Source organism: Alligator mississippiensis, chromosome 6 (genome assembly GCF_030867095.1).
Source record: "Alligator mississippiensis isolate rAllMis1 chromosome 6, rAllMis1, whole genome shotgun sequence".
In the NCBI taxonomy this organism is placed as follows: domain Eukaryota; kingdom Metazoa; phylum Chordata; order Crocodylia; family Alligatoridae; genus Alligator; species Alligator mississippiensis.
In genome coordinates this window covers 9146836-9173300 of record NC_081829.1, presented here as the reverse complement: position 1 = coordinate 9173300, position 26465 = coordinate 9146836, and the positions used below count along the sequence as shown (strand labels likewise).

Sequence of the window (26465 nt, the reverse complement as noted above, 5' to 3'; positions counted from 1 at the left end):
CATTGAGCTTCCCTCGTTTCTGAAAGGCCCAAATCAGTGGAGAAATTCCTAGGTGGAATGTGAAAATGAAGCTCTCCTTGCAAAATAAATGTGGAGATAAGTAACATTTGGGACTGCAGCTCAACACCCATTGTCCCTTTAACTTTAGCACCAGAGCCTGTGAGCCAAAGGGCCTGGCCGTGACCCAGGCAGGGATCTGTTTCTGTGGCCGGGTCTGGTGCCAGCGATCAGAGCAGATATTGCAATAAGGAGAGAGGCCCATTTGCAGAGCGGGCAGATAGTCCCCAAAGAAGAAGAGCCTGTGGTGTACAGCCATTCCAGAAAGGACCCCGTCCCTGTTTGTACAACACCGGACTTCTGACCCCGATGGATTGCCTTGGTAGGAAAACCAGACAGACCTCAGACCCCTCCATATCTGACTGTATCTTCTCATAGGTAGCGCACATCTTCACTGCACCATGAGCCCAAGCTCTTTTCTGGGTTTGAGTCCAAACCGCACAGACAGGAGACCTGGTCTGGGTTTGGGTGTGCTGTAGACAAGTCACTTGGCTGCGCAGGGCAGACAAGACCTACCCCAAGTTATCAGGGCTGGTTCGAAGCACGTAGGAACAGGGATGGTAACTGCCTGGGGTACTGTGTAGGTAATTATGGGGAAGAACCTACCACGGGCAAGGGCGCTACTTTCTCAGAGGACATCTAAGTCCCCCTGCAGCCTCCCGGGGACACGAGGGAAACGGTCACGTGGACGAGTCCCCCAGTGTGCCTACTGCTTATTAGCTGCAACGCTAGGCTCCGTCAGGCCTTCCTTAGCCAACAAAATCCAGGGCGGGGAGGGAAGCCCGTGTGTTTTTCATTTGTAGGTCACCTTTAAGTCTTTCTCTCATCCTTTTCCATGTCTGGCATGGCTGTAATACCTTTCATCCATCACTAACACACAGGAGAACAGCTTGTAATTCTCTCATCAGCCTCCACGGCGCTTATCAGGAAGGGAAGAATGTGGGTGCTACCTGGGAAATTATATTTCAGAATTAATTAGGCTAAAACACTTAGGAGCTAAGCCTGCGTCTGGCCACCTTCGATTACAAACTGTCTATCCGACTAGCGCCGGCCTTCTCCCTAACACAGGTTGACTTGATTTAACATCCAGAATGCAGCGAAACCACAGTCTGAGCCAAAACAGATGGATTAGTTTTGACTCTTTCTCTTTTGCTCTGGGTTTAATAAATGGTCGCGTGCAGTCTTGCAAACCAGGGTAGGTGAAAATGGTGCCAATGGCTAATAGACAGGCTTAACCACATTGCTGCAGACAAAGCAGGGAAGGCTTCTCGTTTCAGTGGGTCTGTGTCTTGCTGCAGAGACTGAAAGGAGAAACCACGCTAGGAGCTGTAGCACTTGGTAGCACTGGCACCTTCTACGTGGCTCTTCTGCCCAGGGCTGAGCACGCCCTTGATTTCACTGAACTGGAGGGAAGTTCAGGGCAGAATTGGATCCCTTGGGGAACTGTTTCGGTCACCTCTCCCTTGAATAGCTGTAGTGTCAATCTGCAATTAAGCAATGACTTAGCCATAGGCAATTAAGCAATGACTTAGCCATAACATTTCTTCACTGTTCCAATTTCTCCAGCTGTGTGGCCTGCCTCGGGGTCTGCTGGAGGAAGGGAGGGTCCCTATAACATGCATGTTTCCCTAGGATGTGGAAGAGGAATATGCCGTGAGCCCTGCTGAGCTGTTACACCCCATCAGCCAGGGTGCTGGGTGTGCAGAGGGAGCGCGCCAGGCCAGCCTAGTGTCCTCAGGTGGAACAAGCTGAGATGGACCTACCTGAATTAAGGGTGTTCAAAGATTAAAGAGAAGCACTGTGACCTGGATAGGGCCTTGGACTGAGGCTTAATAGTCCGTACGAGGCTCCTTTCCCCTCCTTTGTTGGTCTTGTCCTTTATGACTGTACAGTCTTTGGGGCAGGAACTGTTTCTCTGTTAGAATTTGCACAGTGCACAGTGGAGCCTGTTGGCAGGGGCAGGGGGTCTCAACCTCATTCGATTCAAGGCAGCGCTCAGAAAATGCCAGCTCTTAGTTTTTACTCATTTTTTAACTATGGAAAAATAATAAGATCAGTTTTTCTGCTGCAAAGAGCTCAAAAAGACCACAGTGGGTCAGAATGTATTTAACACTGTGGATTCCTACTTGAAAGCACCAGGTTTATTTTGTGACTCATGTTCGCACAGTAGCTATACTAACATTGTGTAGCATCACAGGGTACCCTAGAAAGGATCTCAAGGCATCCCAGGGTGTCACAGCACCCTGGCAGAGAATCACTGGACTGGGGTATACAGGGTCTACCATACAGAGCTAGGATTATAAAGCAAATGAGCTCTCTTTAATTAGTACCTGCAAGTCCACAGCCTTAATGAAGTGCAAACACAGGTGTCTGTGAATGAAGCTGTAGAAAACTCAAGGAGGAACCAACACCGACCCTCTCTTAAGCATACGCACGCAGTGATGGTTCTCAGTAGCTGCAAATCTCCTACTGGGGGCTGATTTTACCCCTGTAATTCAGAGGCAACACCAAGGGAGCTACTGGGTTCCAAGAAGCAGGACCCCAGTCTGGAGGTCAGGAAGGACTAGCCGGGCGGGGAAGGACGGGTGCTAGATTTGGTACCACTCCACATTGGAGCAGCGCTGTGGATTACTGACAGAAGCCCCCAGATTCTGCGGGGGGGGGGAACAGGGTGAAAGTAGAAATGGCGTCAGCCAGCTCCAGATCACCCAGTCTAGATCACAGGCCTGACCAAGAGCCTCTGGGAACCAGACCATGGAAACCCTCTGACAGGGCCAGGCAGGGGACGAAAGGCCCTGGGAAGACTGACTTGCCTGCCTGATGCACCCGCTTGCCAGCCCAGAGTGACAAACATTAAGTCTCCCCCTTCAGCACTGGAAGGACTCATCTGTGCCGATGCAAGAAGGCAGCCACCTCTGGGGTGAAACACTGCCTCTGCTGCACAGCACAGAGCAGCACTGCTGTCAGTTCCCTACAGACTACCCTAAACGGCAGGACTGGGCAAAGGCCAGTTTGGGAAAGCCCCGTGCACAGGGTGAAGGACTTCAGGAACAGCCCCCACCCTGGTCTCCTCCTGCCAGGCTGTTTGGAGATGCCCATCATGTTTCCTGTCTTTGCTTCTTAAATGTGGGTCCTGCTGGCATGAGACCTGACAAACGCTGCTGTCACCCGGATACCAAAGGCAGCAGTGAAGGTTTGGGAGGAAAGCCCCAACACAGGTTACCCGTCCCAGCTTACAAAGGAAGCACTTATCTGCTCCAGACTGGCTCTTAATCCTCGGCCTCATGTTCGCAGGTCCTGGAGCCTCTTCCTTTGAAAGTTTAGACAATCCCTCCCCACATCAGAGCTTCCCTGGGGAGAGGAGCACCCTTAAGACTAAGAGCTTTATCCTAACAGTAGCGAGGGCAATATTCTGTCCACGTAGTGCCCAGCTCCCCCAGCCCAGCCCCACACCCTCCGGCTTGACTGATTCTGAATCTGCCGGTCTAAAAAAGGAAGGGATACGGCAGCTCCAGCGGTTCTCGCTTTAAAATGCAGCACACGCTGCTTGGGATAATAGTGCATAACGCACTGATTGTTCATTCATGGAGTTGTTACCCTGAAAAGCTGTTGACCCACAGTCACTATTATGTGTGCACCGTGCTGGCCACTCATTCATCTGCATGGAAACCATAGAAAACAAAGATGTGTATCTGTTCAGGCCCAGCAAGCCGGCAAAATGTTACCAGGGTGGGGGCAGCTGGCAGTGGACTGGGGGGCGAGGAGCGGGGGGCAGGGAGGGATCCATTAGGATACTTGGCTTTTGGACTTCCTGTCTGAATAGGGCACTCGGCCCTGCCACAGCATTTCCCAGCGACAGCTTCCCTCCGCCACCTGCAAGACCCTATTGACTTATTACTGGCCTATTAACAGATTCACAGCTAAATAGCCTTCGGGGTTACATTCTCCCTCCGTGCACACACACGTGCATCCCATTATGGCCGCTTCTACCTGCCCCTGGTAAAACCCCAACTCTCCAACCCAGTGATTCCCAGACTTTTTGGACCACCAGACTGCTGCAAACTTCGAATTGCCTCCGGGATCGCCGTGCACCCCTCGCGTCACGCTGTTAATTGAGAACACTGCAAAGGCACCAGGAGCCAAAGTGAGCCTCACGCTAGCTGCAGACCACCAGTGTGCCACAGCGCACACTTTGCAGACTGCTGCTCCAGGGTAGGAGGCTTCACTTTGTAAAGAGTGAGCAATCGGCAGTCGGGGACCCTGTCGTGAATGTAATGAGGTCCTTTGGAAAGTTAGAGGGATTCCTATATGATCCATGTGCTTTGTGAAGCCTCCTGCCAGCTTCTCTTGCAGGGTAAGCTTCCCCCCCCCCGCTGTAGACAGAATAAGGCCCCTCTATAAAAATGCTCCACGGCTGCTCGAGCTCTCTCCCGTAAGGGTACGCTTGTGGGCAGGAGGCGTTGGAGCCTGGAGCCTGCTTGCTGAAGAAGCAGTCTGCTTGGTCTTGGCCCAGGGCTCAGTGCCCGATGGCACCTTGCTGTCCCCTGCCTGTCCTCATAGTAACATGCTCATTAGCTTTCCTGGGCAAGCTTCAGCCCACATCTGTGCCAGGGCCTGGAGCACTTAACATAAAACGCAGGCCTGGAGGCCCCTCCTCAGTAATCAAGTCCAGTCGCCTGCCATTGCTGGCAGCCCTGTCCCGTAATCCCCTGATGCAAATGTCTTATGACTAGAGGGGGATTCTCTGCAGCGGTCAGTGGGCTGCTTTGCACCAAAGACAGCCCACCGAGAGTCCTGTGAGCAGGCATGGGGTCTCTATTGGCAGCTGCTGCCCTGGACTGGAAGGGCTGGGACTCGGGGGCATTTATGCACAGGGGCATGTGTCCTTTGATCCTTCTGCAGTGTCTGCGCACAATGAGTGGGAAGTGTTTCTTCTCCACTGTGGCTGATGCAGGTTAAGGAATCCCACCCTCAGCCCTGTAGGATGCAGCCCTCCTTGCCCCGCTCCCAGGCCTGCTGATCCCCTCAGCAAAACGGGGACACGCAGACTCGGCTTGCGCTTCCTCCCGGGCTGCTGAACTCAGCTGGAACAGCCACTGCTGCCTCCAGCAGCTGTTTCTGCTTTGGTGTCTAATGGGAACTTTATAGACTGGGTTTTATTATTTATTTATCCCTCCCTCCCTCCAGTAGGAAATGCCAGCACAGTCGAGATCCAGCGGCTCTGCCATGCAAAGCGCTCGCCCAGCCGCGACGTGCCAAGCGCTTGTGCTGCGCAGAGAGGATGGGGAGCTCGGCTGAGCTGCCGCGTCCTGCTGGGGCTCTCTCGTCGGCTGCGGGGGGCGAGGGGCAGCGTGAAGCTTCCCACTGGCCTGGTCCCCATCTAGACAGCTCCCAGGGAGGATGTTCAAACCCAGCCAGGGCATGGCCAGACCTGTTGTTTGCAGTGGGGCTTATTGGGCACAGGCTTGGGAATCCTCGATTTGTGATGGCTTCAGGGGGGGTGACTTGTGTAAGGAGCAGGCTGTCCCCTGGCCCTCTTATTCTCACATTCGTGCCCCAAATTGCAGACAGGAGGGAGCTTTGGAGGGTGGGAGGCGGGGAGGAGGCTTCTGTCCGCCCCCCACCAGCAAACCCTTCTGCAACTTTCTCCAAGCCAAGCTGCAGGGGTTGGCCAGCCAGGCTGTGGGGACTAGGCACAGACTTCCAAGGTGAGGGGGGGAAGACAGCTTCCTCAGGAGACCTGCGGCTGGCTGCAGACAGACTGGTGCTGATGCCCAGGTGAAGGCACCCGCGAGTTGGTGGGGCTAGGGCAGGGCTGCCTGAAGAGTAAAGCTGGTGAGGGGGAAGCCTGCAGCCCCCCAGCCCCCGGCTGAACCCCTGGGCTGGGCTGGAGCTCGTAGAGGAAACATGTGAGGGGGCCGACGTCACTGCTTGGCAAAGGACAATCGAAGTATTCAGCGTGCGGCGGAGGAGAGTGGGGAAGCCCAGGCGGGCAGGCGGCAGCTCTGGCGGCAGGGACTGCAGCGGCGCTCGGGTGAGTGGCGGGTGACCCCTGCCCCTGGTGGGGGGTGAGCTGGGCATTGCATCCCCCCCAGGCTAAACTGGCAGTCGGGGGCTCTGCTGCAGGCAGGTCTCTCTTCTCATCGTCCCTCGGCTCTCCGGGTTTGGTGGCAGTGCTAGTAGGGAGGAGGGAGGCTCTGCGCCATCTGATGTGCCTGGGACAAGTGGGGGCATGGGGTGCAGGGCTGCTGCCTTCCTGCATCCCCAGTTACAGCAGCTGTGTCCCTGGGTGCGGAGCTGGGTGGGAAGCCAGGGACTTTGCCCCCCCCACTGGTATTTTTCTCAGTCTTGGCTCCCTGCAGCCTATCCTCCTGGCTAGCTGGCGTTTGAGCTCCTGGCTCTGTGAGCCAGATGGGGACCTGGGACATGCTGTTGTCCCAGGCTGGCTCTGGAGACAGCAAGGCCCTTTGGGGGTGTGGGGAGAGGAAGGGAACGGCTGTATTTTGGCCAGATTTGCACCCACCAGCGAGAAGTCGCTCTGCCTGACGTAGGAGCCAGTGCAAAAGCAGCAGCGCCTGCCTGGGGTGCAGGAGGCAGGTCACACCTGTCGGCTGTCCGGTCCCCAGGGTGAACTGTGACTCTCTTGGGGTGTTTCGCTCTGGAAGCCAGGGCCAGAATGACGTGTGAGCCATGACTTTTGTGTACGCCGCGGTGCATTAGGAACCCGTACATGGGCATGTTGCTGGGAGCAAACCTCCTTTGGGCCACAGGGGCTTAAGTGAAAGAAGAAAGGATAATTGCATTATGAAACTCCAGTCTGTTTTGACCCAGCGCCAAAGAGTTATGTGCTGCTAAGTCGGGGTACCGAAAAGTCTTTTGGGCTCTATGATCAGTATAATGAGGTGAAGGGGTGGGCTGGGCCCCCCTCCCTCCCAACCCCACCCTGCTTGCTCACGCGAGTAGTAGAAAAGGTCGTTTGTTCCCTATTCTTTCCCAACCCAACCTCATTAAAAAGGCACTACTCCCCTCACTACTCCCAGGCAAAAAGTCCTAACAGGACAGGCCCCTATTCCACTCCATTATGGACCATCCCCTTCCGCGGGCTTACCCCGGGGCTGCGTTTGGCCCCGTGGCGTTGAAGGGACTGGAAAATGCAGCAGGGGAGTTTGTCACACGTGAGCGATGGCTTGTTTTTCACACCCCATTTAAGCAGATTTATTTCAGGCCCAGGACGTGATCCGGAGTTGCCAAGGCTGAGAAGCAGTTTGTAGGACTCCTCCACTCTCTCCCCGGTGCTTTATGAACTTCAATGGGGCTGAGTGTTGGTGTCTCTGGGGTGAAGCACTTAGCCCGCCTGACACCTGATCGCTGGCCAGCTCCGTTTGTAAAAGCAGCTTTGATGCACATACTCTGCTGGCACCGCTTCCCCACATGAGCTCGGTGAGAGGGAAAGATGTGGCCCAGAAAGCAGGCCCTTGCCCAGAGGCAGCCTGGGGACACACAAGGGTGGAAATTGGCTGGTAACTCAACCTGTGGAGCCAGCACACAGGAGCCAGCTACTAATGACTAGCCTGGGTCTGAAGCCTGCAGGGGAAATGAAACCCCCTCTGCCACCTACCCTTGGGCTCCTAGTGCCAAGAGTGTGTGGGCATGTGGTTATAGGTGGGAGGAAGAAAGGGGAGTCTGGTAGCTGGCATGCTACCTGCTCTGCCACAGGCTGCTTTGTGAGATTGGGCATGTCACCTCATCTCTCTGCAGCTCAGCTGCCTCTCTGGAAAAGAGAAGAGCTAGCGCTGCCTGGGGTGTTGGACCTGCAATCCTTGGCACGTCTTTAAGGGAACTTCACTGCTTCCATCTGTGCCCAGTAGCCATACCCCAGTGTCTCAAAGTCACCATTTCCCCCTTGGGACCACTGTTCACAAGCTGTTCCCAGTGGCTATGGCCAGAACCCAGATTGTGTTGAATAGGTTCCCTTAATTCTGTATTTCCCAGTTTTCAGAGGCCTCATAAGTGCATGTCCTAGGGAGGTGCCCCAGGCCACCTTCCTTCTGGGGCAGCCAAGTCTGGGGGCAGTTAAGGAGTAGCTAAAGGGAGAGGAATTGCACCATCGCTGGATTTTTTGCCACTGGAACTGCAAGTGGATTTGCCCCACTTTAGACCAGGGGCTAAGAAACTCCCTTCTTTGTCATTCCAAAAGAGGCCTCCATCTAAACTTGTGCTGTTATCCCGCAGTCAGGTCCAGGCGCGTTTCTCCCCTTCCTTGTGCCCATTTCTGTGAATGACTATTCACACCAATCTGAACGGAGGCCCAGGTGTGACCTCCAGCTAGCCAGGAGGACAGGCTGCAGGGAGCCAAGACTGAGAAAAATACCAGCGGGGGGTCCAAGTTCCCAGGGACACAGCCAGGGCTTTGCCCCAGGAGCTGCTGACACCGCGGCGGTGTTTCATCACACCCCGTGTCATGTAAGCTCCGATGACATCATGTCATCTTGGAGTTTGTTACATGTGAGCGACGGAGCCCTTTAAAGACACAGGCTCCTCTTCTCGTTGGTCTGAACCAGCATCATCAGGGCAGAGGCGGTTGATTTTTGTGCTTTTTTCTGACTTTGGGATTTAGAAGAAGAACGCTTATTTTTATGAAACATTATTTTACGGGGATTTTGTTTGAGGGGAAAAAAATCCCGTTTTAAGGGATTGCAGCTGTAAAAATACAGGTTCTGCTAAATAAAAGAAAAGGAAAGCAAAATCCTGAATCAGCTATTTATTTATTTTCCTTACCTGGTGCGACCCATGTGCCTCTGGCTCTAACCTCAGCCATTTCCCTCCACTCTCCCTCCCCTTTTGCAGTCTCTTTTCTTTTTGCTCAGCTTTACTCACAGGCCTGTTCCTTGGCATTTTTGTTTGCTGGGATGCTTTTGTGCTTGGGATTGGCTGCGGCATGATCTGGGGCTGCCATTGTTTCTTGAGCTTTCTAAGTTGCTGAGGGAGGCAGAGGGGCCAAAAAGTTCAAGGGCTGGGTTTCAGAAGAGCTCCACTCCCGTGCACGGCCAGGTTTTCCAAGCTACCCGTCACCGACATGCCAAACCCTTCTCGCAATCTAAATCTGAGCAGAGTCCTGGCCATTCCAGCCTGGCCTGAATCTTCATATTCCCCCGACCACTGCCCCTGTCGGCTGCAGACCCCCTTTTCCTCCTTTGCATCCAAGGCCCTCTCCTTCCTAGGGGGACCACAGTGGTTTTGGCACTGGTGAGAGGCATGGTCAGTGGGCTACGTGCAAGGAACAGCATTCCTCAAGCCATTTTCCCAAGCTTTGCTCACCTGCCCAGCCCACACCATGCTGTCTCCCCATCTTCCCCCACTCCCAGCCCCTCCCTAGGAAGTGAAGGGAAACCAGGGGACTCAGCAGCAGAATTTGGGGCATTGAAAGATGCAGTGCCGGGAGGACACCGGGAAAGGAGGAGCAGCCAACGAGGGTCAAGTTACACATGGTGTCCTGGGCTGAACTGGTGACAAGGACATAACTCACCTCCAGCTCTGTCCTGTAGCCACAGGGGCCATAGGATGTTTGCCGTGGGGGCATGCATAGGCCAACTGCGTTTAGAGCAGATTGGGCTTCTTGGTTAGAAGCCATAATGTTAGCAGAGCTGAAGCATGGTTGGAGATAGTCTTGTCAGTCAGGCTGTCTGGGGGTCTCTGCCTGGAGACCTGCTGGACCCTGAGGATTTATTGCTGCTGCTCATGTGTATTGGAATCACGGTATTGCCTGTGAGCCCCAGTCACAGACTGGGAGCCTATTGGGTGGGCTGGGTGGTCCCTAGGGTGGCCATCATAGAGGACATTCTGGTTTTCTGCTACTCTGCCCTCTATTGATACGAAACCGGATGCCTTTATGTCCTCTATTTTTTTCAAGCGAAACATAGAGGACGTAAAGGCATCTAGTTTCATATCAATAGAGGACAGAGGACAACTGGACTGTCCTCTATGATGGCCAACCTAGTGGTCCCTGCCCCACAGTGCTCCCTCTTGAATCCCAGCCGTTATTTCAAGCCCTGCCGGTACCGTCTTCTCGTGCAGACGGACACAGCTGCTCTTTGCACCGGTGACGGAGCTCTGCCAGCGAACCTACCATCCCTCCTGCCTCCTGCTAATCCGGTCCTGAGCTCCCCCTGCCCGCAGCTCTGCTCATACCTTGGGTCTGACTTTCAGCCCACAGTTGCTCTTCCAGACTGAGCCCTCCCTCTGTCTGAGACGGGTGCCCACTGGTGCAGCAGGATGAGACCTCCAAGTTCACCGTTGTTAATGCTGGGGTTTGAATGGGCCACAGCTTTCAGACCTTAACCTTGCCCCTCAGTTCTCCTCACATCCAGGGAAGTTTGGAGTTGGGTTTTAGTTCATCCCACTCTAAGGGACAGGAACCCACTACAAACTTGGTCCCCACATTCGGAGTCCAATCATGCCCTCTGCATAGCTCCATCTGCCACGCCATGGTCTCTTGGCTCATGCGGGTGCAGATTTACTGAGGTTCGGTCACCCACCGAAACCCCGTTGCCCTTCAGCATCTGTGCGGTACGGACCCTGAGTACTCAGCACCACTTGTGGAATGACTGGATCCCCACAGCTATATATATATGCCCAAGCATCCAAAAACAGGGCAGGCAGACCTTATCCAACCCCCTGCTCAAGGCAGCATCAGCCCTGTCTAAATCCTCCCAGGCAAATGTTCATCGGGGCTAAGCAGTGTCTGTCTAATGAATGAAGATGGATGTAACCACTTGGGTGCTTTTTACAGGCAGTCACTGCATGGCTTTCTCCTTGCTGCGGAGAGCTCCCTTCCAGCAGGGGTAAGGAGAGGAGACTTAGACCAGAGCCTCTGGCCCTGCCTGTACAGGGCTCCCATGGTTAATGGCATTCCTGGCTTTCTGCCCCATTCGTTTCACTGAGCCCTGTGTACCTGTGCAGTGGTTTATGAGCAGCCAGTTGAGCCCAATTAGCTGTGTGGCCTTGCTGGCTGGTGGAAGTAACAGCAGGTGATGATTATCTAGCAGAATTGCTGTTAAGTGGTGTTAACTGGTTGCTCCTGATTGCTGCTCAGCAGATGCTGTGCACATGCCTGGAGCCAGCACGCTTGGGAGCGCAGGTAGGCCCCCCCACTCCACCCCATTTTGGGCAGGGCTCTGACAACCTGAAGGTGAAGCTGCCTCGAAAGGTGAACTGGTTACCGTCCTATCTGTATGGACTTTGCAGCCGCTGCTGGAGATGCGTTGGTGCACACGTGCACGCTGCCCTTGCAGTGTGGACCAGGCCGTGGCTTCTCAGCACTCGCCTTGTGAGGTGCTCTGAGAAGTCATGTCTGACCCCAGCTCCCCGCTCCGCAGAGCTTGCCTTGGAGAAACGCCAGCAGTGAATGTCTGCCTGCTTGATATCCGGTTAGTATTCCTGGGCAAGGAAAGAGGAAGCTTGGCATCTAGGCCCTCGGGGGCTTAAAATATGGGTACTCCAGCAGCAGGGGCCAAATTCAATCCAGGAAATGAGGTCCAGTCTCTTCTCCTACCGGATGAGAAGGGAGCAGAGCACCGGCCGGCAGTCTGCACCCGTACCTGGGGTGCTGGGGCCCAGGTGGCTGCTATGTACCTTGCTAGCTCTGGAATGCTGTTTGCGGCAAAGGCATTTCCTCCCTGAGCACTGCGGATGCCATTCGGTTTGTGCCCTGAAGCATGAGATTTGACTCTCCATTTTCTTTCAGGGATATAGTTGCAAACAGTCCTAAAGCTACCCAGCCACATGTACCCACTTCAGTGGCAAAGATGGCAGGGGGCTCAGTGAAAACACTGTGGGGGCTTGTCTTGGGGGGGAGATGGGCCCTAAGTCTCAACTCCTCTGAAGAGCAGGAGAGTTTAGAGCCCAGGAACTGCAAGGTGCTAAGTTGGGAGGAGGGAGAGGAGGTTTTGAACCCTGGGCTTTGCTCTCTACTTGCTGTGCAACCTGAGGCAGGTCATCTTGCCCCCTTTTGCCTCTGTTTTCCTATTGTACCTGCAGTCCCTGTGGTTCATTAGTTTATAAACTGTACAACGCAGAGACCGTCCTTCTCTTGGTGTCTGCACAACAGAGCCCTGATCTCAACCAGGAGACCCTATGCACCTACCAGTGGTGATACATCAACATCCCATTAAAGCCCGTCTGCTCTCAGTGCTTGGAAATGGGAAGCATCATCCAGACTTTAGCAAGCAGCTAGTCATTGGAAGATGCAGGGTGCAAGGCAGCATTATAAACCAAGCCCTTAGACATCCAGGCATGGTTGTTGGTGCAGAGCACGTCGGGGCCATCTCTATTGCTAATTGCAGACTAAGGGCCAGACTTTTCAAAACTCTGTGAGTGTTTGTGCTAAAATCTAGTGCAGCACAGGACGTGCATGAGCAGCATAAGGCCAGTGGGAGACTTGGAGACGGCACAGATTGAATCAGTGGCCTTTGCATTCAAATCCCGGAGCCTGTCTTACCTGAGCTCAGTATTTCAGCTCTAGTTGTGTCAAGCCGGGCCCATTCTCTATAAAAACCAGTGTGGCCCAGCCAGTGGCAGGAGGTGGAGTATAAGTGTGGGTTACATGTGATACCCCCCTGAGCTTGCAAGCGTGCACTGGAGCTTCTACCTATCTGATGACGCACGCCCTCTTTAAACATGCTCGCCCTCATCCCCACAAGGTGTGCTTTGTGTAATGGAGATAAAGGCAATCCAGGTTCCCGACAGGAATGCAGAGCAACTGAGCTGTGTGAAGAGCTGCTGCGTCTCTTCTCTGAGCTGCCAGGAAAGCAGAGCACGCAGCTCGCAAAGCTCCCATCACACGGAGAGGAGAAAATGCCTCTCAACAGAGTTCCTGCCTTGTAGTCATATGGAGCTGTTTAAAATCCTCCTCCCCCACCTGACTTGGGCGAAAGGCTGTAAAGCTACATGTGTAATCTGTAAATTATCACCTTTGATTGGCCGAGGCAGCTTCCAACAGAGAGGAACCGGTGATGGGGTGGACATGTAACGGTCCGTGCAATAGGTGACAGAGCGCCATGAAAAAAATAACCCAGCAGACTGCCTCGGCTGTGGCCTCGTTCTCTTCTCTTTCTTCTTCTGAGTTGAAACACATGTGGGTTATTTATCAGTTTCATAAATTAATCGCTGGAAGCAGGGGCTGATGTCAACTCCTGGTACTCTGGAAAGAGGATCACGTCGATGTGCTGCAATGTGGTTTCAGACATCGTGTCCTGGGGGGGGTTGCTTTCCTGAAAGGAGTAACCAAAACCGCTGTGGGTTTCAGAGCTGGAGGCTTAGGGGTGCTAGGGGGATGAAAGGAAAATCGAAAAGGAGAGGGGGTGGGTGAGGGAAGGATAGAAAGAGATGTCCATACAGTGCCTGAATCAGAATATTATGCTTGTCCTTAAAAATAATTGCTGTCCATGCAGTCCCTGAAACATCCCTACCTCAACCCTTGTCCTGAAATCTAGGCACTTCATCATCACTATTTTAAAGCAGCATCATTGTAATAGGGAACCCCTACCGCTATTATGCAGAAAGGGATCGTGTACCTTTAAGGCTGTAGACAGAAAGCAGGAGCTACGCCTTCTTCTGGGGGTATATAAGAGACCTTGCCAGGGGGTTAGGCAGTTGGACTGGAGACATCCTGGAGGCAGGAGCTCTGCTGGAGTTTAATTCTTGATGGCCAGGGGAGAAAAGGGGCTGACTCAGGTAAGCCACAGGCATAAAGTAGAAAGACACTGCCATGCGGGTGAGCCAGGCCTGGAAATATTGCTGGTGAGGGAGGTGGTAGGTGATTTAAAGTAAGTCTTGAGGGAAGACAATAAAACTGGCTGGGCTTATAGTGGTGTGAAGCCTACCGTTGACATCCTGGGAGATGGGGAGTGAAAGCACTAGCAAGAACAGTTCCCCAACTGAGCAGAGGGCTCAAAACAACGTAAACAATAAGACGTGGCAGGAGAGACCATTGGCCACAGGGTGGCTGGGGAAATGACCTGTGCTAATCAAAACAGGGGATGATAGTGTGCCCTAGGGGCCACAGCATGGGAGTCGTCCCATCGCCTAACAGCAGATGTCTGACATCCGTGGTACTGCAGTCAACCATGCTGGCAGCACACATCCCCTTTGCTCCATTGCATCTGGTAGATGCATGCGATATGCCATGCACTAGCTGAGGACCTGGCCACGTGTTGTTATTTTTATTAGTATATTGCTGAAGCATCTAGGAGCTAAGTGAGTCTGTGGTTCCCTGTGCTGGATGCTCTACCGATGAAAGGTCTCTGCCTCGTCGAGCTTGCACTGTTAAATTCCTTCCCCCATTATCTATTCATCTATTAGTGTCAGTTCAACAAAATGACTTGCTACAGTCCCTGCCTGAATTGTGCACCCCTTCTGCCAGGAGAGGCGATGCGCAAACAGGGATGTGGGTGACGGGGCAACTGGGGTGCCTCGTTGTGCTTCAAGCACAGGCTGGACAAGGAGTGGTATCTTGCACACACACAATGTTTAAACTGTGATGAGGAGTTCAGCCTCTTAAGAAGTATGGGAGCAAACGTGTCTCTCAGATTTGGCTTGCAATAGCCCACTGAAACCTTGCCCAAGATCAAGGAGCTGATATGCTAGGTGCTACACAGGCATGTAGGTCTCTTTGCATGCTGAGTTGCACCAGTTTACCTGATGCATCTAAATTAGTGTGGTTGCAAGGAAGAGTGCACTTTGGTTTCACTGAATCAATTGGGAAGGGATCTGAGCTAGCCTGAAATGACTGAAAGGCTCTAGAGGTATCTCTTAGGGCAGTGATTCACAACCAGGGTGCCCGGGCTGTGAGATCCTTTGAAGGGTGCAAGCGTTTTTGAAATAGGGTGCTCCTCCATTCACAACAGTTATGGAGGGGGCCTCCAATCTATCAAGGCTGCTTGGAGTCTAAAAAGGTTGAGAGCCAGTTCCTTAGGGCATGGGCACACAACCTACTCGCTGCACAAAGGGCTTTTGCTACATCAGCCGCTCTGCTATAGCTGCCCGTGTATACACTTGTACCCGCTGATAGATGAGAGAAACTGTGGTATCTTCTTCCTCTTTTGCTGCGCCAGGTAACTGCTTTTCTGACATACACCCCTACTCTGTGAAATAAGTCTGTACGGGAGTCGGCACCTGTTTAAAGCTGATTTTTAAGTTAAACAGATGCAAATTTTTCCTGAGCAGAAGGCTTTAGTCAGCAGCCAAGCTGGAAGGAGAATCCAAGGCTCTGGCTTGTCCTGCATCCTACCCTAAAGACCAGGCTTGCTGCCAAATAACACGCAGCAACACAGGAGTCGGTCATGACTGAGCACCCCCTTTATCAGCAAGGCTCTGCGGGGCCTTGTGCAGCCCAGCGCACCACGCAGGGGCAGATCCTGTTCAGACGCTTGCAGGAGCAGCAGGCCTCCTGATTTCAGCTACCGTCTATCTCAGAATTAGCTGCTGCCTGTCCGGAAATCTCTGCTCAGCCACTCAGGCCTGTAATAGAGTCATAACTCTCTCCAAATCCTCGTCCTCAAGCTGGGGTGGGTTTTTTTTCAGTCCCACTCTGGCAAGCCAAGCCCTTGCTGGTGGAAATTTTGCCTCGAGGGAAGACTGGACACATTTGGAAGCCCAGTGTCTTGCCCTTTCAAGCCTGCTTACCCCTCCTAAAGAAGTAAATCTGCCTAGAAAGAAAGAAGCACTGCTAAGCTGCGAGTTTGCTCTCAGACACGGCTGTCATCCCAAACGTGCAACGTCCTGGGAGCCTCGGAGCTGCCGGCTTCTAACCACAAGCCCAGCAAGGTTTTGGTTTTCCCCTTCGCCCTCCCCCTCCCCCAGAAGTGCCTGTGTTGTTTTTATTTTAGGTTTGGCAAAGACTATTGTCTGCTTTATCTCCCTGCCCTCTGCCAGGGGTCTGTTGGGAGCAAGCGGCTAATTCCCCCCCACCACACTTCCAAGTGACTCTCATGATGCTTGCTGTCTCTTGTCAGCCGGTTGTCACGCCTGCTGCAGATGCGGGGGATGCAAACAGGGCTCCTGGTCCCAGCAAACCCACATGGACCATTTGTGTTTAGCACCATGAGCTCCCCCACCCCTGGTCCTGCAGTAGATCAGTGGTGGAGCCAGCGGCAGAGCGCCCAGCTGTAAAGGTCTAGTCTAGCGTCATGGCCAGGGGGTGAAGCTGCCTCTTGTGGCTTCCCATCCCTTCCAGGCAGTATAAAAGGGACTGGGGTACTGGTGACCCTTCACGTGAAGGGACTGTGAGGGAGGGGAGTAACTGCCCTGGCTTTGTTCACTTGGGGAAATTGCATATGATCATGCTGCTCCCTTCCTGCCAAAGCCAGCCATTGCCCCATCTGCATGCCACCCTGCCTGGTTCCTCCGGTTGGATTTCACAGGATGGGCAGCACCAGGCAGAGGGGGGATCTCTGCCTGGAAGAGGATCCAGGAAAAGCTTTTGCAGCTCTCAGCACTGTTGGCTGGTCACCTCTCAACAGCATCCGCCAGAAACGCCCCCCCCCCCCCCCCCCCCCCATAACTCTGAGCATCTGCACCGGCCCCCCACAGCTTTGACAAATGGCGTGGGCTGAGCGGCGAGCACGCATGCCCCATCGCACGGAGGTGGGTCCTGCGGAGTTGGGGAGGATTCCAGCCAGGCCAGGCAGGAGGAGAGTGGGCCGAGGCATTCATCCAAGCTCATCTCAGCTCATCTGTGGAGAAACACAGCCGCAGACAGGAAACAGCCCATTAGGCTGAGGACCAGCATGTATCATCAGAGCACGCTCCCGACTGCTCTCAGGTGCTCAGGGACCTCGTTCTGGCAGAAGGCTCCAGCCGATAAGAAGCGTTTGGACAAGTGCATTCATTGTCTCCCATCCAAAGTGAGTGAAACATCACAGGCCAGACTCCTCCTGGCTGTGGCGCCAGCTCTGGGATGGAGGAGAGGGAACTTGGGGCCAGCCAAGGGCTGCTCTGGCCCTTGCCGAAGCCTACGGCAGCCCTGAGTGTGCCTGGCACTGCAGGGGCTCCCTTGAAGGGGTGCAGAGGCAGGAGGAGAGCACACCTCGGCTGCTTCCTAATATACGCCCCTTTCCAGTCTGTCCCACAACACCGGGACCTGGGCGCTCTCGTGGAGAAGGTGCGGAGACTCTCTGGTCCCAGAGGGATTCCTTGAAGGAAGTGAAACCTTCGGTCTCTTCCATGGCTCTGTGAATTTGGTCCCCAAACACCCAGATCCTTCTCCAGACAAAGTCACAGTCAGTTCTGCCTTCTAGCAGCAAGCTCTTTGGTTTTTCATGGACCTGGTGCATTGAGGCGTGTTCCCAGCATTGCATCCCAGGTGGAAAGTATATGGCACTATGATCCACACAGCTCCCTCTGCCTTTCTTCAAAAAGGATGAGAGAAAAGGTGTCATAAGGAGTCTTCAGCATCTGGACTTTAGACTGCAAAACCCCCAGGGCAGGGCTTTTCTTTTACTCTCTGTGCAGCACAGGGCACAGCAAAGGCACCTTTAATTAATCCCTTATAACAGCATCTTGCAAGCCTGAAGCCCAGAGGCATGCTGTTCTCTTAAGAGATGGGCCCACATGGGGGTTTAGTTTGGCACACCCATTTAGTATTTTCTTAGGTGCATGTGCAACACAAAATCACATGCAATATAGTCAGCTTTGCAATGAACCTTGAAAGTGCCATTTCCTGCAGGCACCGAGACCCCAACCGCATTGGAGTATGAGCTGGATGGCAAGGGGTACTTGTTGTTCTTGCTGAAGGGATATTCCCAGGCCGGATCCGTTGCTCCAGATCGAAGGCTGCCCATATGATGTCATTCTGGGAGCTAGTAGTTTCCAGGAGCGAGAGCTGAAACTTTTTGTGCTGCTCAGAAGAGCCTTTGCAGTCCTGGATTGTGGTGTAAGGCAACAGCTATGGACTCTGCAAGAAATAACAAGACTCAACACTTCTGCAGAGCTCTTCAGCCTTACAGCTCCGTAGCTTGTATGAAGAAAGGTCTATAAAATGGGGCCAGCAATACTGACAAGGAAGAGTGAAGGTTGAAGGGAAGTAACTTTACTGTGAGTGGGCAGCCAGGGGCAGACTCGAGACCAGAACTGCTATTTTCTGAAGTCACTACCAAGTGCTGCCCACTGGACCTGCAGTCTGCTCCAGTCTGTGAGTACGGGGCTGTTCCAGCAGGATGTCACCAGCCAGTAGGTGCCAGGCCATTGCAAACCCTTTTCTTTGCAATGCCTATGGGATTTTTTTGGTGATTCAGGGGTAGGTGAATGGACTGAGAATACTGTAGGGGATACGAATGAGAGTGCTTTGCATGGGCATATAGCTGTACATGTAGGGCAGGAACAACCAGATATTGCTTGGAGCTTCTCGATTATACAGCCCTCTCCCTCTTAATGCAAGGTGAGACCCAAAGGAGTGGCTTCTAGTTTGCCAGCAGGCTCAAACAGCAAATCATTTCTTATCAGCAGCCAGGAGATTGCCAATGGATGCCACAGCTGTGCCCTACATTTGTCTGGGTTTAACGACTGTCAGTTTACATGGTGAGGGCCCCCTGTTCCCAAGCCTCCCACTGGCTGGGCACAGCCCGGGTGCCCTGGGAGCGCAGCATGTGGGAGCCTTGGGAGCCGGCTCCAGAGAAACTCATTTTTCTTGCCTGTTTTGTAAGTGCAATAATGCGAGCTGTCAGCTTCAGAGGGCTTCTCGACAGCTCTGTGTCTTTGCTTCCCAACTACGGGTGATGGATGCCCCCCACCTATTCAGCCAGTTGCTCTGGGCAGGCTGCATTGTGTGCCAGCCTTAGAGGCTGGTAACAGCCCCCTGTGTTTGCTTGCAGGTAAAGCCGCAGCTCTGATTTTTCTGCGTTTTGAATTCTCTGGTCTCTTTGGTCCAGATCCACTGAAAGGCAAAAATAACAACAACAGCGATGACCTCGGGCAGAGCTGGGCGTTCCTCTGGCTCCAATGCTCCCAGCTTGGGTTTTTGCCCATGGTTCAGTCTGAGGATGGAAAAAAACTATGCACTTGACGTAGGCCAAACCCCAGAGCCCTTGTGCAGCTGCAAGCTCCGAACTGCATCGCCGTTCTGGTTTAAAGCAAAAGATTTGGAGCTTTGGGAGAATGAGAAATAAGTCTGAGGCTAGGTAATGGCATAGCACAGTGACTTTTCAACCCAGGTGCTGGGGCACCCCAGGGTGCCACGAGCCCATTCAAAGAGTTTTGTACAACATTAGCACTGTTGTGTTGCAAACGTTCACATGATTCACAAGAGAAACCCAGAGGTTTCAAATAGGAGCCCGTAGTGTCAAAAACATCCTGACCCGTTGTGAGCTTTCTGAGATCTTGGCAACAGAAGAATTGGTCTGTCAGGCCGTTTATAGACGTTACATTTTTCTAGGTTTAATTAAGACTACAACCATCACTATATAAACATGGGTGTCTGTAGTCTGAATTAAAATTGGTTCCAGTCCAAATGAACTAATCCTCACTGAATGAGGATTAAAATTAATGCAGACTAGGGCAGTCCAGATTAGGCAATTTTAAACTGTATTTATTAACATGTATATATGGCATTGCTTTTAGGAAAACCATCCTTAAGAACTCCAGATAAGCGTTGCAAATATCGACCCCCACAAGGGAAACTCAGTTGGGTTTTTGCAACACAGCAGAGGCTATCGAGCACTAAGTGCTGTAATACCTTTGCCAGATCAAATGTGCCAACACCACCTCACCCTACCTATCAGGACAGTTACTGCTTCTGAAACAGCACTTTAGATAATTGCAACAATGTAGCTGTACTTAAACAGGCTTATTATCACCTCCTAATTACTTCCAATCTTTGTTAAGGGGCTGTCAAGTGTATAGATTACGTATAGCCAGTACTGATGGTTAATGATCATCTATTAACCCTTAATTCAAACTGAAATTTTGATTTGAACTGTGTGATGCAAATCGGTTAAGATAGTTTAGAAAATGTTGAGCATATCTACAAATGGCCACTGTCAAAAAACAAGTGAAAGTCGAGAGCTGGCACTTGCATTTTCTGAGGGTTGATTTGAGTCTAGCACGGGGTTGCCTTAAGTCTAAAAAGGTTGAGAGCCACTGGCGTGGTGCACAGGGGGGATGAGATGCACCCTCCTCCTCAAAGATGTGCATAAGAGACTGAGAAACCAGCAGCGATGGCTTCTTGTACTCAGCAGGAAAGGGCAAAGGGCCACAAGAGGCTGGAAAGAGGTTCCAAGGATCTGAGCCTTTCTCACACAGTGTTTGTGCCACTGCTGCTCTCTGAGATGGGTATCGCAGTAGCAACTCTGCTGTGGTTTAGGTGTATCAGACGCACGCAAAGAGGCATTACCTCGTGTGAAAACCTTATCCTCTAAACAGGGATGATAGACAAAGGGCAGGAGGGAACGCTGGGCCGCAGACAGGGGCAGAGATGGGGGTCGAGTCCAGCTCTCTGCCTACCCAAGCACGTGACTCCCTCTCCTAAGCCTGCCCAAGTCAGACCCCGTCTCCCTGAATGGAGAAACTAAGGGGATTCTTGGCCTTTTCCCAAGAGCCGGGGTGATGCATCTCAAAGGTGCCCTCAGGGAAATATCCCCACTCCACTCCTTGGTCTGCATCACTTTGTCCCATCCAAAGTCATCCCACATGCTGGTCTCTTCTCTGATCCTGAGACTCGGCAAAGGGAGAGATGAAATTAGAACCGGTAGGCTTCAGGTGGATGCTGTCCTCTGGTGTATTCCTCAGTGGTTTCTCCTACCTGGTGTGACCTGTCCAGAGAAAAGGGGTCTCTCCCCCTTTGCTTAAGAGAGTCCTTCACTGCTGGTGGGAAGTTCTCTAGATGTTCAGCCTGCTCTTGAGTTCATCCCCTGGCTCCTTGCTGTACTCCACTTCAATAAATAGCCCTGCTCTGCCCTTCCTTGTGTATAGGGTCTCCTACATATTATGGTGTTTGCAACCCAGCTCACAGCTGTGCTTTTTCATCTATTTGCCTTGGATTCACTCCCAATATTCATTGCCCTTTTCCCCGCTTCTTTGGTGCCCCACACTGAAGACAGCGGTAGCTGTTTCACTGACTGCAGTGGGATTTAGACCAGCTAAGGTTCTGCCCCAGATGTGGTCCCTGTAGAGAGAGGGCAGCCCCTGCTGCTCCGTTATACAGCAGGATCCCAACTGAGCCACCATCCACCTGCGGGCTGATCTGCCCTGCTTGGCTCACTCGTATGTGGAGTGCATCGCTGTTGTTGAGGTACTCCTCTTCACTTCAACGTGGGATCCACGGACTGTGTTTTTTCCACTGACCCTATATCAAGTTGGCTGTCAGGATAGTCGGGACATCAGCAACCAAGAATGATGAGTTCACAGGTGGAAAGAGGCAAATGTATATAATGCACCGCACTTCAGCCCTGTTCTGTAGTTCCCGGGGGGCTTTCATAGGTGTTCGGGGCTGGAGGGGCTGGGGTGAGTGGCTACCACCTCTGGGGACAGCCTGTTCCAAACCCTCGGGACTCAACTTGTAAAGAAGTTTTTCCTTGTGTGTAGCCTGAAATGATCTTCCATAGGAAAGGAGGTGTCATTCTTAGTGGGGGTTGAGAATTTTACACCATTGCAACCAAAAATGGTTGTGGGAATTTCTTGTGAAAACTAAATATTGCTGATTCTCTCCCCCCCCCCCCCCGATTCCCCTTCTGGCTATGGGAGTGGTCACAAATTTGAAGGTCACAAATTTGAAGGGCTCTGGAAGTTTGACTAAAATCAATTTGCTCAGATTTAGTCTTGATCTCCATTTTACAGATGTGGAAATTGAGGCATGGGGCATGACTCCTCTCAGGTGATACAGCGGGTTGAGTGTCCTGTCTCCTACAACTGTGCTATACACCTCCTCCTTCTCCTTCCCTTAGCTGAACAGCTCGGTAAGAGTGATCCTGCTTTCAGGAGTCATCAAAAACGGACAGTGTGGAAGAGGCTGAGCAGCTCTGAGAGGCAAGCGCAGCTTTTCCTAGGAGAGATGGTTTCGGCGGTACGTGAGCAGCGCTCAGCGGATCAGCCGACTCCTGAGCTCCCATTTTAAATTTCTAACCCAAGGTTTAGATGCGCAAAACAATTTCTTCCCTTGCAGCTTTGCCTTGATGCTTTTCCAGGAAACGCCTCTCCAGGGCTGTGTAATAGTTTCCTCGATTACAGCCTCGTGACATAAGTCACCTCATTGAATGCAGCCAGCCCTCGTTTGCACTTAAGCACCTCTGTCCCACAAGCTCAACAGACGGGAAATAACCCTGGATAGCTCTCTGGGGATTCGGTCAGAAGAGAGATTTTGATCCCTGCTGGCTCTGACCCTGGATGAAGGAGGCTGGAGGCTCTTAAATCTTGCATTCTCTGGAAACTTTTCATTAAGAGGGCAGGGCATGTGTCACTGGCCGGCATGCTGCAGTCCAACATCCCACTCCACTCCCGGCGCCCGTGTCAAGTCATCTGCCTCTTGTCTTTATTTTTAATTCCTTTCCTTGGAGGGGGATCCTTCACTTGGTTTGTCAGCTCTGCTCCTCTGCAGTCCTGCACTCAGCTGGAGCAGGAGGTGTCCTCAAGTTCCAGTTAACCAGGGACCAGACGAGGTGCTGCGTGATCCCCATTGATTGAGTGGTGGCTCTCGGCATTTGTGCGGGTTCGACCCCCTCCTCCCCCCAAAAATGATGCTTCAGCAGCCTGAGCAGAGGTGCCGTAGAGCAGAGCATCTTCTGCCCCGATAGTCTGAAGGACAGGACCCATTAGCCCTGCTGGCTGTGTTATGCTTACCAACCCAGAGGAGGCAAGGCTAGGTGAAGCTGGGAGCAAGACAGCAACTTCTCAGCAGGCTGCATCCCTCCAGCAAAAGGACTCCCTCCCTCCCTGCTCTGGTGCTAGAAATACTCCCTTGCACTAAGGAGCATCAGGAAGCACCTCTGTCAGACTGCCCAAGTCTAGGTGCACTGGTGTTTGCTGTCATCATTGGCCTGGCATGTGGGACACCCCTTCAGGATGCTTGTTTGTCCCTCTGGACACTGCTCGGGACCCCAGCTTATCTCACCGCACTGGGCTAAGAACATTTCTGGCTTGACTGTCATTGTAGCTGATTGCCTCTGAGCTCAGGTATTATTGCCTGCTGGTCACATTACTGTGCACTGCTCTCGTACTTTCCTGTGAAAATCTCAAAGCACTTCAGTGACTTAAGTTAATTAAGCCTCGTACCCATTCTCAGATGTTGGCTCTAGAGAGGGGAACCCAACCTCTCACTGTGAGCGAGGTACATGGAGCTAGAGACCCCCATCTTCACAACCCTACACGTGGCCTTTAACCACTTGACCAGCATTTCTCAACCCGTGGGTCACGACTCAAAAGCAGGCTGTAAGAATATATGAAAGGGCTGGGAGCAAACTTTAAAAATGCACTCTCCTTTAAGTAGAAAAACATGGGAAACCGTGGCTTTTCCCCTGCAGGCTGGCAGAGCTCCTGCCTGCAAGGGGCTGCTCGGGGCTCCCCCTGCCCCACACATTGCGGGGCTGGGGCCTGGGGTGGGGGGGCAGTGGGTTGGGAGTGAGGGGCATTGGGTTGGGACTGACCATGGATGTTTCCAAATAGGCCCTGGTCCAAAAAAGTTTGAGAACCACTGCACTAGACCACTCTTGCTGTTAAAGCAGCCCCATCCAACTGGCCCACTAACCCCTTGCCAGGCAAGTCAGGACTCTAATTTCCACCTCCCTCTGACTGGTGCAAAGAAGAGCAAACCCCCTCCTTCATGCTCTCCAGGCACTTGAACAAGCTGCCATGCTAGTTTGCTCCCCGACTGAGAAAGGCCCCGTCAGATCTTGCCTTCGCCTTGCAAGGAGCCATTTCCTCGGCTGGGGATGGAAGAAGGTGGAGTGGAAACATGGAAGTCCGAAGGAGGCAGCCAAGACAAATCCTTTACCTCAGCCGGTTGGAACGCTGTTCTCCGCTCACCGCCGATCCGATGTGTAATTGCAGGAGCGCTGTCCTCGAGTATAAAAGAAGACTTCATAAACATTTGTTGGGGGGGAAAGAAGAGTGGTTCATGGCTCGGTGTCTTCGCTAGAGACATCTGATGGCTTTGCCAAAAGTTTGTAGCGTTGGAATCAGTTCCCTGCTGGGTTCCCCCTCTTTCTTCCTTTTATTTTATTTTAATTTTTTTTGTTGTTTAATTTTGTTTTTGGGGTTTTTCACGCTGCAGCTTTTTTGCTGCCGTTTCAGTGGAAGCAATTCAGGAAATTCCGATCAAATCCAGCTGAGGAGCAGTTCTGCTCATTCGTTCTCCGGCAGAGAACGGCCAAGTGCTTAATTCTTATTAATAGCAACCACAGTTCACTGGTGTGCGTGTGTGCTGGGGAGGGGGTGGAAATAGCCGGCTCTTTGGCATCCCGTGTTATTTAAGCTTCTGAAAATAAATGTTCTCTGGTGCAAATCAATCTGTTTGCAGCTCGGTTCTCGAAGCTGGCAAGGAAAATGTTGCTAGAGGAAAGATATATTTATAGAGGGTATTTATTTTATATAAACAGGCACTTAAGGCAGAGTCTGGTGTTCCATCGCGTCGTAACCTCCTATGCTTTCGCAATCAAAGGTTCTCATAAGTACTTGACCAAACAAACTCCTGTTGCTGTTTAAAAAGCACCGCGGCGGAGAGCTACTAGCACTGGCAAACCTCGGAGTGGGAATTCATTTCTGACATTTCATTTTTCAGGCTGCTGGCCGCCAAAAGCTACAGGCGTTCGTGAACCCACTCCCCAGTCTGAGAGCAAACAGAGCTCAGCGCCTCTAAGGTTTCAATCACGGAGTGAGGCCCGGACTTGGAACCTGAAGTCTTTTCGAGAGCCAACTCCAAAGCGCACACGCTTTTTGTTAGAGGAAATCCTGTTCATTCGAGAGATGTGACAACAACTCTCAGCTCAGAAGAGCTTTTTTCCTCCCTGCTTTTATATTTATATATATATAATATGACATATATATATAATATGCATGCCACAGCAGAGACAGCAGCTGCCACTGGCCCTGCCATAGGCCTCTTTCCTTGGTGTGTGTGTTCATATGTGTATGTGTGTATGGATATATACACACGCACACACGCGTGTATATTTATTTCAGATTGTAGAGTCGGAAGGACCCAATGGATCATTGTGTCCGACCCCCTGCCCCTGGCAGGAAAGAGGACCGAGGTCAAATGACCCCAGCCAGGTGACTGTCAAGCCTCCTCTTGAAGACCTCCAAGTTAGGTGATAGCACCACCTCTCTTGGAAGCCCATTCCCGATCCTGGCCACCCTTACTGTGAAAAATTTCTTCCTGATGTCTAACCTAAATCTACTCTCCACTAGTTTGCACCCATTATTCCTAGTTACTCCTAGGGGTGCTCTGGTAAATAGCGCATCTCCAATTCTTGATAAACTTACAGCCTTTATAGGCCCCCTTCTTTATATATAAAGAAGAGACAAACAATTTTATATATAGTTGAATGAGATGATTGTTCACCTCAAATAAATTATACCTGGGTTATAAACTTCCATGAATAAGAATTCTTATATGTATAAAGAATTCATCTCCATAGATGGATAGATAAAGAATAATTATTCATGGAAGTTTACAACCTGGGTATAATTTACCTGAGATGAACATTCATTTGGGCAGCTTTGAAACCATATATTAGGTACCTTATTACTATGTATTAATAATATTACCATACTACCTAGACGACCTGGCCAAGATCAAGGCCCCCTTCAGCCAGGCAATGGGCCTATGAGTCAGAGTTGCACAAAGGGCTTACAGTTTCAACAGGGTTGTTATCCACACTGTACGGAGAGGGTATTGGAGCCCAGAGAAGTGAGGTGATGTATTTGGGGGTCACACCGCAAGTCTGTGGCAGAACATGCCTCTCCATGCTTATCAGCTCTTCTGGCTACATATATACCACTGTGTCCTGAAGCAGGCATTCGCCAAAACATTTCACTTTATTGCTGTACATGGTCAATTATTTGTCCTCTTACTGTAGCCCACAGAGGATAATGGCTCCTTCTGTACAGAATGGACACTTAGCAATCGGTACTGTATGACCTGATAGTCCTCTCTGATGACTGTCTAGTCCAGGTCAGCAGCAGCCCTCTAAGCACAGCTTGGCCATCTATACCCATCTTGGGGGCAGGAGGGAAATGTGATGGGAAGCAGCAGGGGACAAAGGGAGGCACAGCTGTCTGCCCTTTTGAGTCCTGAGCCTCCCCTTGGGTATGCCCAGTTGGTTACCTTAGCCTGCATGGCATTGCTTCACTGACTCGGGTTGGTGATCGGGAGCATCTTGGATCCTGCAAACATGCAGGTCAGGCCCTGAACTTTTACTGCCATA

General features: G+C 52.0%; 1 protein-coding gene across 4 annotated transcripts in view; it reads left to right on the top strand.

Annotated features, from left to right (window-relative positions):
• Positions 1-26465, top strand: part of COL8A2 (collagen type VIII alpha 2 chain) — a 142687-nt gene that overhangs the window by 89002 nt on the left and 27220 nt on the right. The window contains exon 1 of one of the 4 annotated variants that reach the window (XM_019488299.2): positions 5981-6091. The exons of the other annotated variants lie outside the window; for them this stretch is intronic. The gene's annotated coding sequence lies outside the window, so the exon portion shown is untranslated. Of the gene's footprint in view, positions 1-5980; positions 6092-26465 lie in introns of those variants that run through there. 4 annotated transcript variants of the gene reach the window in all.